A 10,469-nucleotide genomic window follows, 5' to 3' on the forward strand; every position below is an offset into this window, starting at 1 on the left:
TGGAAGAGGCAAAGATCATTCTGGGCATCTCTGGTCGAAGGCTGGGGGGAGACCAGGGCCATGTCATGACTGCAGTGGTTACTGGTACCTCTTTGCAGATGCCTCAGGTGATCTGTATTCTGCACCTTCCAGTGCCTAAAGGGGCTCCAGGAGAGCTGGAGAGGGACTTTGGACAAGGGCCTGGAGTGACAGGACAAGGGGCAATGGATTTCCACTACCAGAGGGCAGGGTTAGATGGAATATTGGGAAGGAATTCTTGGCTGGGAGGGTGGTGAGGCCCTGGCACAGGTTGCCCAGAGAAGCTGTGGCTGCCCCATCTCTGGAAGTGTCCAAGGCCAGGTTGGATGGGGCTTGGAGCAACCTGGGCTAGTGGAAGGTGTCCCTGCCCATGGCAGTGGGTGGGACTGGATGAGCTTTACAGTCCCTTCCAACCCAACCCAGTCTATGATTCTATGAAAATCCTGTATTTTACAAAGTCTTTGGCTGCTTTTAGGTTTGAGATAACAGCTCTGTCCTGCTTTAACACTTCAATAATGTAAATTGCCTTTCCTAGCTTGAATTCTCCCCTATTTTCTCTCTCCCAGAGGGTAACTGTACAAAGCTCACAAGCAAATTCCACACAGGCATTGCAGGATGCTGCAAGCATCACTGACAGCCGCTGTGAAGAGGCTGGGTCTGGGTTCGTTTCACAAGTGTGAAATAAATTTCAGAGCTCTCATATTCAAACCAGCCCAGTAAATTGCCCTGAATGAGCACCAAATGTTGTCTTGTGTAGAGGAACCTGGCAGGCAGCTGAGAAGCCTTCAGGTAAGCAGGGATATGTGGGCTTGGGCCACGGAGAGCGGAGCTGACCTGACTGAGGGGCCAAACTTACTGCTTGGGGGCTATTTAATAGTACATAATGGATATTTAATAGTACACTGGATGTGGAGGAGCTGGGGGACTGAGATGAGCAGCAGCAGTTTGTCAAGCCCCACTCCAGGATGGCAGTGATGGGACCTCCAGGCTGGGCGATTTGGAGCTGCTCTGGCTGCACTCCCCTGCTGAGCACAAGGCTGGGATGAGCTTTAATGGCTGGTGTGTGGCAGGAAGAAAGGCAAGAAAACAGGGAGTTTCTCTTCTTAACACTGAATGTGCTGTGGATGATCCAAGACCAAAGCGCAGAGAACATCGACAGCTGAACTGTGGAACTCCACGTTGCAGGAATTAAGCATCATGCCCAGGGTGGACAACTTGGGCTGAAAAGTTAATCCTGATGTAATCAGAGGCAGTGATGTAACAGCAAAATTGTGGAGTCACAAGTCAGAGGGTGAGATGCCACCAATGCCAAGTCTTGCAGGAATGGGACAGGAGTGATATGTGTAACAATCTTCCGCCTCATGCTTAAAAGGATGGAGCAATATCCTGGGAGAGCTGGGGAAGGTTTCTCTGTCCACCCAACGAGGTGTTTGGCCTTGAGGAATTTCAGACGAGACAAGTATCATGTCCAATCAAGGACACAAAATCCAAACAAATTAAAATGCATCTGGAGGGATGTGCAGGTACGTTAAAAGAGCTTCCTGACCTTTACAGGGATTGTTTTATACCCTGGAGCATGACATTTTATTACTCTCGCCTTCTACATAATTTATCGTAGAAAAATATTATTTTGGCTATAAAATTATTCACCTTCGTTTAAGCTCAGCAGTAGTATTTAACTTTCTGATCCTTTTTGAAACTAATTTCCCCAGGCAAATTACATACTGTGCCAAGACATTCCTTCGGCTTTAAATTTCCCTGCCATTAATGTCACAGAGTGGGACATCACAGCTGGGAGGGTGATCATTTCTTTGATAACCTTGAAACAACAGTCGGGCACCTCACTGGAGTCATTCTCACACAGATTTTCCAGTGGAAATGATCCCAGTTTTTCCTGTGCTGATTATTACCACCACCACAGCCACTCTGCTGCCCTGCTCTGATCCTCTTAACCCAAACAGGTTGTCCAGAGAAGCTGTGGCTGCCCCATTCCTGGAAGGGTTCAAGGTCATGTTGGGTGAGGCTTGAAGCAACCTGGGCTAGTGGAATGGGGTGGAATGAGCAGGGGGTGGAATGAGATGAGCTTTAAGGTCCCTTCCAACCCAAACCAGTCCGTGATTCCATGATTCTATGAGCTAGAAGATATAATGACAATAATTGTTTCTACTTTTAACTTGAGCCCACTGTTCAGGCACTGTGCAAACTTATGGAAAAAGGTGATTTCTGCTGAAAAAAGGTTTTCCAGATAAAGCCCTCGTGCTGTGGTGGGAGAAACTCTGGATTTGGCCACCAGGAAGAGTTTGGGTCTGGCTCTATGCTGGGCACCCAGGAGATTCCAGGTGTGATTCAGGCAGCTGAGACAAGGTGATAAGAGGGATGCAAGAAGCATCCAGCAGGATGATGCATGAGAGCCAGACCATACCCGAGGAACTCTCTGAGAGAACGACAGGGCTGGAGAAACAGTGGAGCCTTTGAACTGGTTGTTGCCACAAAAAGAAAAAATAAGGAATTTGGTTTGAATCAAACTGATGTGAAAAATTCAGTGAGGGGAAGGTTGGTGGATTGATGTGTTTTGGTTACTTTGTCCTTTCTTACTTCTTTCATTTTCTCAGTTTCAGAGGTAAAAGCTGTTTTTAAAGCTTTGCTCACACAGCATGGAAATTAAGTGTTTTCTTTATCAATTAATAGATCAGAAGGTTTCAGTGCTTTCCGAATTCCAAGAGCTAAAACCTCAGGGGGTTTCTGAATACTCACTGAATCCCTGAATACTCCAGTTACCCAGCTGAATAAGGTAGCTTTCCACAAACTTGTTATCTGCTAGAAAAAGGGGGAAAAGAGCCATCATCATCCGAATTGTGGGGCAACGTGGGGCTGGGCCAGGTCTCACTTTCCACTGGTCCCAAACCAGACAGCATTGAGCTCTGAACTCCTTGGAAGTTACCCTTTTTTTGTCCAAAACAAAACACCTTGTGGTAGAGGAAGAGAGAGGGTGGAGGCACAAACTGGCAGTTAATGTATTCCCCCTGTCAGCCCAACTCAGTGTGCTCCCTGCCCTGATGAATATTGAAGAATTTCATACAAATTGGAACTGGTTCAGCAGGACAGTTTTCCAGAGAGGCTTCCTGGCCACCGCTGGGGGCCCTTTCCTCCATGGGAGGAGCGCGCAGTCCGCAGGAAGGAATCCTTCCCTATGAGGGGCCCTGGCACAGGTTGCCCAGAGAAGCTGTGGCTGCCCCATCCCTGGAAGTGTCCAAGGTCAGGTTGGACGGGGCTTGGAGCAACCTGAGCTAGTGGAAGGTGTCCCTGCCCATGGCAGGGGGTGACACAAGATGATCTTCCAAGTCCCTTCCAACCCAAACCATTCCATGATTCTGTGATAGCACGTGGCAGTGCCTGAGCAAGGACAGGGCAGCCACCTCTGAGGCTGCACTTTTCTCCAAGAACTTGGGCAGAGTTGACCCTTGGAGCCTAACACAGAAGGTGAGAGACCTGTCTGCCACCTAAATCCAAAACATTTCACAGGTGGCTTTTAACCCGGGTGATGGAGAGAGGCTGACACTGCAAAAGAGCTTGGAGTTGCTCTCTGGGTGACTCTGGGAGTTCAACAGAGTCTCTGATGAGAAATAAAGTTTTTTAAGAATTGAACCCACAGCAAAAGGTTAAAGGTTGGTGGGGGAGCCAAGATTAACATTGACAAGGTATGGAGAATTTCCCAGGAATTAAGCTCCTAGAGATCACCAAAGCCTTGCACTGAAGTCATGACTGACACCAAGAAGAGGAGAGGCAGAGGTACAAGCAAGGCTGAATGGAGCAGGAGGAACTGCAGAGCTGTGCTGTTGTAGCTGCCTCCACCAGCCACAACAATGGCAGAGCAGGGAGAAATGCCACCAGTGTCCCCATGGCCTGGCTTTGCAGTGGCTCAGCAGAGTTTTGCTCACAGGATGGTGGTGAGACTATGAGCTTGGGCATAGTTTTCTTGGGAACACCAGATTTTGCTGCAGCAGAAAATAAGGACCGTCAGCCAGAACACAGGGAGGGCGTTTCCAAATGTCATCCCAGACACTTACGTGGAAGTCACTGCATTGCTGTGAGCACTGCTACCGGTAAAAAATTGAAAGCTATATGCAGAGAGAGAAAAAAACCCTGAACTTTGAGATTTATAGTAATGAATTACCTCCACAAAAGACATATGCAGTGTGTCCAGATGAGTTAATAGATGGTAGGATGGCCTTGGATCAAAAGGAGCAATGCTTAGTGTGGTCAAACATGCTGAGCCCGCAATCCTAGAATCATAGAATAGTTTGGATTAGGAGGGACCTTAAAGTTCTTCTTGTTCCAACCCCCTGCCATGGGCAGGGACACCTTCCACTAGCCCAGGTTGCTCTAAGCCCTGTCCACCCTGGCCTTGAACATTTCTAGGAATGGGGCAGCCACAGCTGCTCCAGGCAACCTGTGCCAGGGCCTTCCCACCCTCACAGGGGTGATTTTTTTCCTAATATCTAAACCTACTGTCTGTCAGTTTGAACCCATTCCATCTTGTTCTGTCACCACATGCTCCTGTAAATAGTCCTGCTGCATCTTTCCCATAAGTTCCCTTCAGGTACTGGAAGGTACTGGTCTTGTCTCTCTTCTGCCATGGTGGGAAGAGCAGAGGGCAGACATGGGTGAGGAGGAGTCTGGAGACACCTTCCAAGGGATGAGGAATCACCCACTCCCCCAGGTTTGAAGATGCTGACACGCCACTGCTCTGAGCTGCCAGGAGAGAACAGGAGAATGAATGGAGGGAGGCACCAGCCTCATGGGAAGGACAAGGTCTTTCTCCAAGATATGGGTTCAGGCAAGAGGTGGATCCTGTGGGGATCCAGAAGGGAATTGTGAGCAGTGCTCACTGCCAGAGTTCACAGTTCAGCACCTGAACTTGGACTGCCTTTCATCTGGGATTCACCTCACGCCAAGGTGTGAGCAGCAGCACCTGAAGAGCTTGTTAATGCACCCTCCTCCTGATGGTGTGATGGGGAAGTCAAATCTTTAACTGAAGGACAAGGCAGGGAGCTGGGAAACACAAATCTTCCCATCACAAATGGCCAGAGCGTATCTATGGGCATCCTGCCTTTCTGTGTGCTCAGGGAAGGGATCTTTCACCGTAATCTGCAGGGAAAAAAAAGTTCCATGTCTTTCTTTTGGCCCATGTTGGCTGAAACCACCCACAAACCACTAATTGCAACTGCTAAAAGTGAACTCACTATTTTATGGCTAGAAATATGATTTTTAAACTGACTGTGGGGCAGGGTGCGAGCTGGTATCAGATGGACGAGAAACCATAACGCAGCACAGCCCAAAGACAGGCATTTTTCAGAGCAGTTTGACCTTAAAAATAAAGCAAATGGACTGTTGTCTCTCAGACAAAGTGCAAACTATGATTTATCAAGCAACAACCCAGAGTGAGAGTGCAAAGACAGATTTAAACAGATTTTTCTTAATAGTTTGTCGGTCATGGCAAAAATACAGGCCAGCTCCAGCAAAAAGGCTTCACAGTTGGGACATAGGAAAGGACAGCTCTGAGTGATAGATTTGATTATGCTGATGACAGAAGACTACATATTTTTCCTGAACTGTTATTCTCACTTCTGTGAGACAGCCTTACTTGTTACATGGGAGATTCCTCCACATCTGAGTCGTGCCTGTAGGGAGGATGGGCTTGCCAGATGATAGACAGGAATTTGAGCAGTTCACAGTAATGTCCAAATCTGCATCCAGTCCCCACTAGACTCTTTCAACAAGTAGGTAGGAAAAGGCTTTGAATTAATGAATACGTACTGAAAAGCAGAGCAGAGTCAGAATCAGATCTGACTAGTGCCTGATAGCATTAGATGACAGAATGGCACTTACAGAACATGTTTAGCCACCTGCAAAAACCACTTTTTTTGCATCAAATGAAGCAAGGAGACCCTTTGGGATGTGCGTTAAGCTCCGCAGCCCGAGGAGCTGAGGGTTTGGAGAAGTGCACAAACACAGGGCTGAACACAGAACAGCGCTGTGATTGCGGTCCCGGGTTACCACCACTTCCTGAACACCACGGAATTCACACATACAATGAAAATCAGAAGCCAGAAACAACAGTTATTTCACAGAAAGTTGCTCCACAATCCCATGAGTGCAGGGTGTGTGTAACCAGACGTGCTTGGAGAAAGAATAGGCAGCACCTTCTGCGGCGGCCGAGGGGAGAGGAGACAACAGGCTCTGGGCTTCTCTTTTCCCTGGGAGAGCTCTGGCAGCACATGGGGATGGTAATGCATCCAGGTGCTGGGACATAACATCACCAGGAAAAACAGACTCCCATTCCCATTGAGAACTGCTCTGATGATGCCACAGTGACTACAAGTTACAGGGCAGAGCTCCTCAGAAGTTATTCAAACACTGCTAATTGTTTGGCTGTAAGGTTTTGAGGTCACAAGCTATAGAAATGATACTTCCATGTTTTGGGTGGGGAAGGAGGGTAGGATCTCGGGAGCTGTGTCTTTAAGCAGCTTAGTTCTGGAGACAGGAAGTCTGGCGATGGGCTGCAGCAGTGCAGATTTTATTATGCAATTTCTCTTGGAACTAGTCCCTGAATAAAGGAGTTATCCATTAAGCACCTGCTTCACTCTGCCTCCTGAGCACCGTGGATGAAGGCTGCAGGAATCCAAGCAAGGGCTTAGCCATCAGCTGGGGCAGCAGGGAGCCGTGCACTAGGGTCCAAACTGGGAATCCTGGTGTGCTTGTTACATGGTGTCTTTCAAAGAGTTTCTTTTCACAAAATCCTCCTACTCTGTTTGAGCTCATTCCATGTTTGGCATTTGCCAGTGGTTCAGGCCGTCTGACTCCTGCAATACTGATACCAGAGGGCTGTGGTACCCTGGGCACTGCACAACTCCTAGCTTTTTGGGGTATTTAATCATAGCCCTGTTTCTGGGGGCAGTGGATAACAGGCAAAGTCTTCCTCTCCCTCCTGCCATCAACCCGGTGCTGTTCGGATCTCGTGGCAGGGGGCAATTGAGGCCATCCTGAAGGGACATCATGTCACGGAGAAGCTGCAGGACCCAGCAGCAATAGGATCCTCCTCCTCTGCCCCCACTGCCTCAGGGAAAGGATTCCCTCTCTCCAAAGCATCTCTTTGCCCTTCCACTCTGTTCCTGGGACTCACAGCCCCGCTCTGATTTCCCCAACATGGCAAGCCTGGTGCTTGCTGTAAAGATGGAGGAGTTCTTCCAACTAATGGAAGAGGAACCACACCCTCCATGTCTGTTCCTCTGGTCTGCTCCCCGTTCCCAATGCTGAGTACATGGCATTTCCCTCTTAGGCACCAACACAGCAGCTCCTGTCACAGCGTTGGGGCTGTCAGAGTCCCCTGCTCAGTGGCTGTGTGGTCAGAGTCACAGTGCTGGTGTGACATCGGTGTGTTGCCCAGCACCAGGCAGCATGAACCTCCTGGAGCCAGGAGGTAGCTGTGGGACCACTCAGGATCTGTCCCCAGTAGTAAATCTCCATCCTGACTTCATGCCAGAGCTGCAGAGTTAGAGCAGCAGCAGGGAAGGGGGTCATCAGGGGAGCTAAGTGCTATGGGGGCTCCTGGTGTCAGCTGCTCCAGCAATTCCACAAGTGATGTAATCATAGAATCACAGAGTGGTTGGGGTTGGAGGGACCTTAAAGCCCACCTCATTCCACCCTCCTGCCCTGGGCAGGGACGGCTTTCACTACTGCAGGTTGCTCAGGTTGTAAAGGGCAAGGCAAACACAAGGAGTGATCCAAGCTGCAGTACAAAATACACAAACCAAACTTGTTAAAAAGTCAAAGCAGCAGCCAGCAAAGGGCACTGCTGTCCTCAGCTGTGCCTGACATCTGACCTGATTCCCACCTCTCACCTCCAACAGCAAAATGTATTCCCTTCACCTAAACTGGGATAAATGCCTTCTATCACAGTAAAACACTGCTGGACAAGAGCTGTTGCTCTCATGTCTGGAGCCACTGTGGGACACTGAACCCTGTCCCACACTGAGACATCCTGAAACAGATGGGAACTCGCTGGTTTTGAAGGAAATTAAAGCAGGCAGCACCAGGGAGCCCTTACTTGGGTAACTAATGAGTTATACAGTGATAGAAGCAGAGGCCTGTGAGAGACCTCCACATGATTACAGCCAGACCTTAGCAAGGACAGGCACCATGTAAATAAATACAGAATTTGCAAGTAAATGTAATGAAATGCATGTAAATGTAGAAGTAAATGTAATGAATTCCAGTTTTGCAGTAAACAAAAGGCAGACTTACTCTTTGCAAAAGAAGATATCATTATGGATCTCCTTTAAACCAATACATTATTGCTGATGAATCCACCTCAGTTTATGGAGCTCATCAACACATCCTTGGGATTGTCTCAGTGCCCTTCTCCAGCCTCTCCTCCCGTTGAGGCTGCCCTTCGAGGACATTCCAACATGAAGGTGATGAAAACAGCCCCAAGCAACCAGTTTGGGTACAAGTAGTTCTGCTGCCACACACGTCACCAGGGCTTATACGACCTGCTTCTCAGGTTGGGAACCAGTATGGAAATCCATGGAAGTATATGAGCACCAGTCTTCTAAACCTGTTTTGGGCTGGGGAAGTCTGTCTAGACAGAGCATAAGGTGTTTGTAAAGTGAGGCTGGCTTTGTTGTGAGAGTGGGTCAGCTCCCACTGGAGATTTGCCCTCACGTGGGGCTGCTCTGAGGGCACGGGGGGAAATGGGGGCAGTGAGGGGGGAGCTTGGCAAGGGAAGTTGTGAGGGGACATTGAGAGGGGACATTTGTGGTGGGACTGCGAGGGCTGACTGAGAGAGGGAACTGAGGGAAAATCGAGAGGGGAGACTGTGAGGGGAGTTGCAGTGAGGGGAGACCAAGAGGGGACATTTGTAGGAGGACTGAGAGGGGAAACTGGGGGGACTAGGGGTGACTGAGAGGAGATGCTGAGGAGATGCTGTGAGGGGTGTGGCTGTGAGGGAGGCATTGAGAAGGGATGTCCGTGGTGGGACTGAGAGAGGAGACTGGGAGGGGGGATTGTGAGGGGGTTTTGAGCCATCTGCAGTGGGACTGAGAGGGGAGTTTGTTGGGGGGTGACTGTGAGGGGACTGAGAGGGGAAGGGGGAATGTGGGGAGACTTGAAGGGGACACTGTGAGAGCGGCACTGAGACATCTGAGGGGAGATGGAAAGGGGACACTGTGAGGGGATCACTGATAAGAGGGGAGACTGAGGAGGCAACTGTGGGCTGCTGAGGGGGGAGCACCTGACAGGAGCAAGCAGGAGAGACTCAGCAAGAGACATGGGGGGAGGCAGTCTGAGGGGACTGAGAGGGGGGATTTTGAGGGGGCATTGAGCCATCCATGGGGGAAATGAGAGGAGAGATTTGGGGGGTGACTGTGAGGGGACTGAGAGGGGAAGGAGGGACTGTGGGGAGACTTGGAGGGGGCACTGTGAGGGGGGCACTGAGATATTTGAGGGGTGCTGAGGTGGAGAGGGGATGCCGTGAGGGGGCAGCTGTGGGGTGCTGAGGGGGGAACCCTGACAGGAGCAAGGAGAGACCAAGGCAAGCGACTTGAGGCATGAATCTGAGAGAACTGAGGGGAGACTGAGAGGGAACAGACACTGTACGAGGGTGTTGAACCACCTGGGAGGGGGAGTTGTGGGGCTGACTGTGAGGGGACTGAGGAGGGAAGAGGGGACCGTGGGGAGACTGAGCGGGGATGCTGAGGGGGCCTCAGAGATATCTGAGGGGACATGAGGAGGGGACACTGAGGAGGGCACTGAGACATCTGAGGGGAGACGGAGAGGTGACATTATGAGAGGGCAGCTGTGGGGGGAGCCCTGATAGGAGCAAGGAGAGACCCAGGCGAGCGACTTCGGGAGCCACTCTGAGGGGGACTGAGGCGAGATTGAGAGGGGACACTGTAAGGGCGGCCCTGAGGCATCTGAGGAGCCACTGTGAGGGACGAAGAGGGGATGCTGTGAGGGCGCAGCTCTGGGGTACTGCGTGAGGAGCCCCGACAGGAGGAGCCCCGACAGGATCCAAGCAGGATAGACCGAGGCGGGACCCCTCGGACGGGTTTGGGGGGCCACCGCCGCGCACAACGAGGGCGCGGTCTGGGGGGCGGGGTCGCCACCGGAGACCCTTTACCCCCCCCATACCTCCCCTTCCATCCCCGATCCCCTCAGAGGAGCAACTGAGGACGGCGCCGGGCGCTTCCGCCGCCGCGCGCGCCTCTTCGCCGGGGGGGGGGGGCGGATGAGGGAAGGGACGAGGGGGGGGAAGGCGGGGCCGCGCCCGCGAGCGCGCTGACGCAGCGCGCAGGCCCCGCCCCCGCCCCGCCCCCGAGGGCTCTGGAAAAGAGAAGAGAAAAAAAAACTTTTTTTTTTAATTGAGGAATCAACAGCCGCCATCTTGTCGC

This window comes from Neopelma chrysocephalum, unplaced genomic scaffold, assembly GCF_003984885.1.
Source record: "Neopelma chrysocephalum unplaced genomic scaffold, ASM398488v2 Primary Assembly neopelma1_65, whole genome shotgun sequence".
NCBI lineage: Eukaryota > Metazoa > Chordata > Aves > Passeriformes > Pipridae > Neopelma > Neopelma chrysocephalum.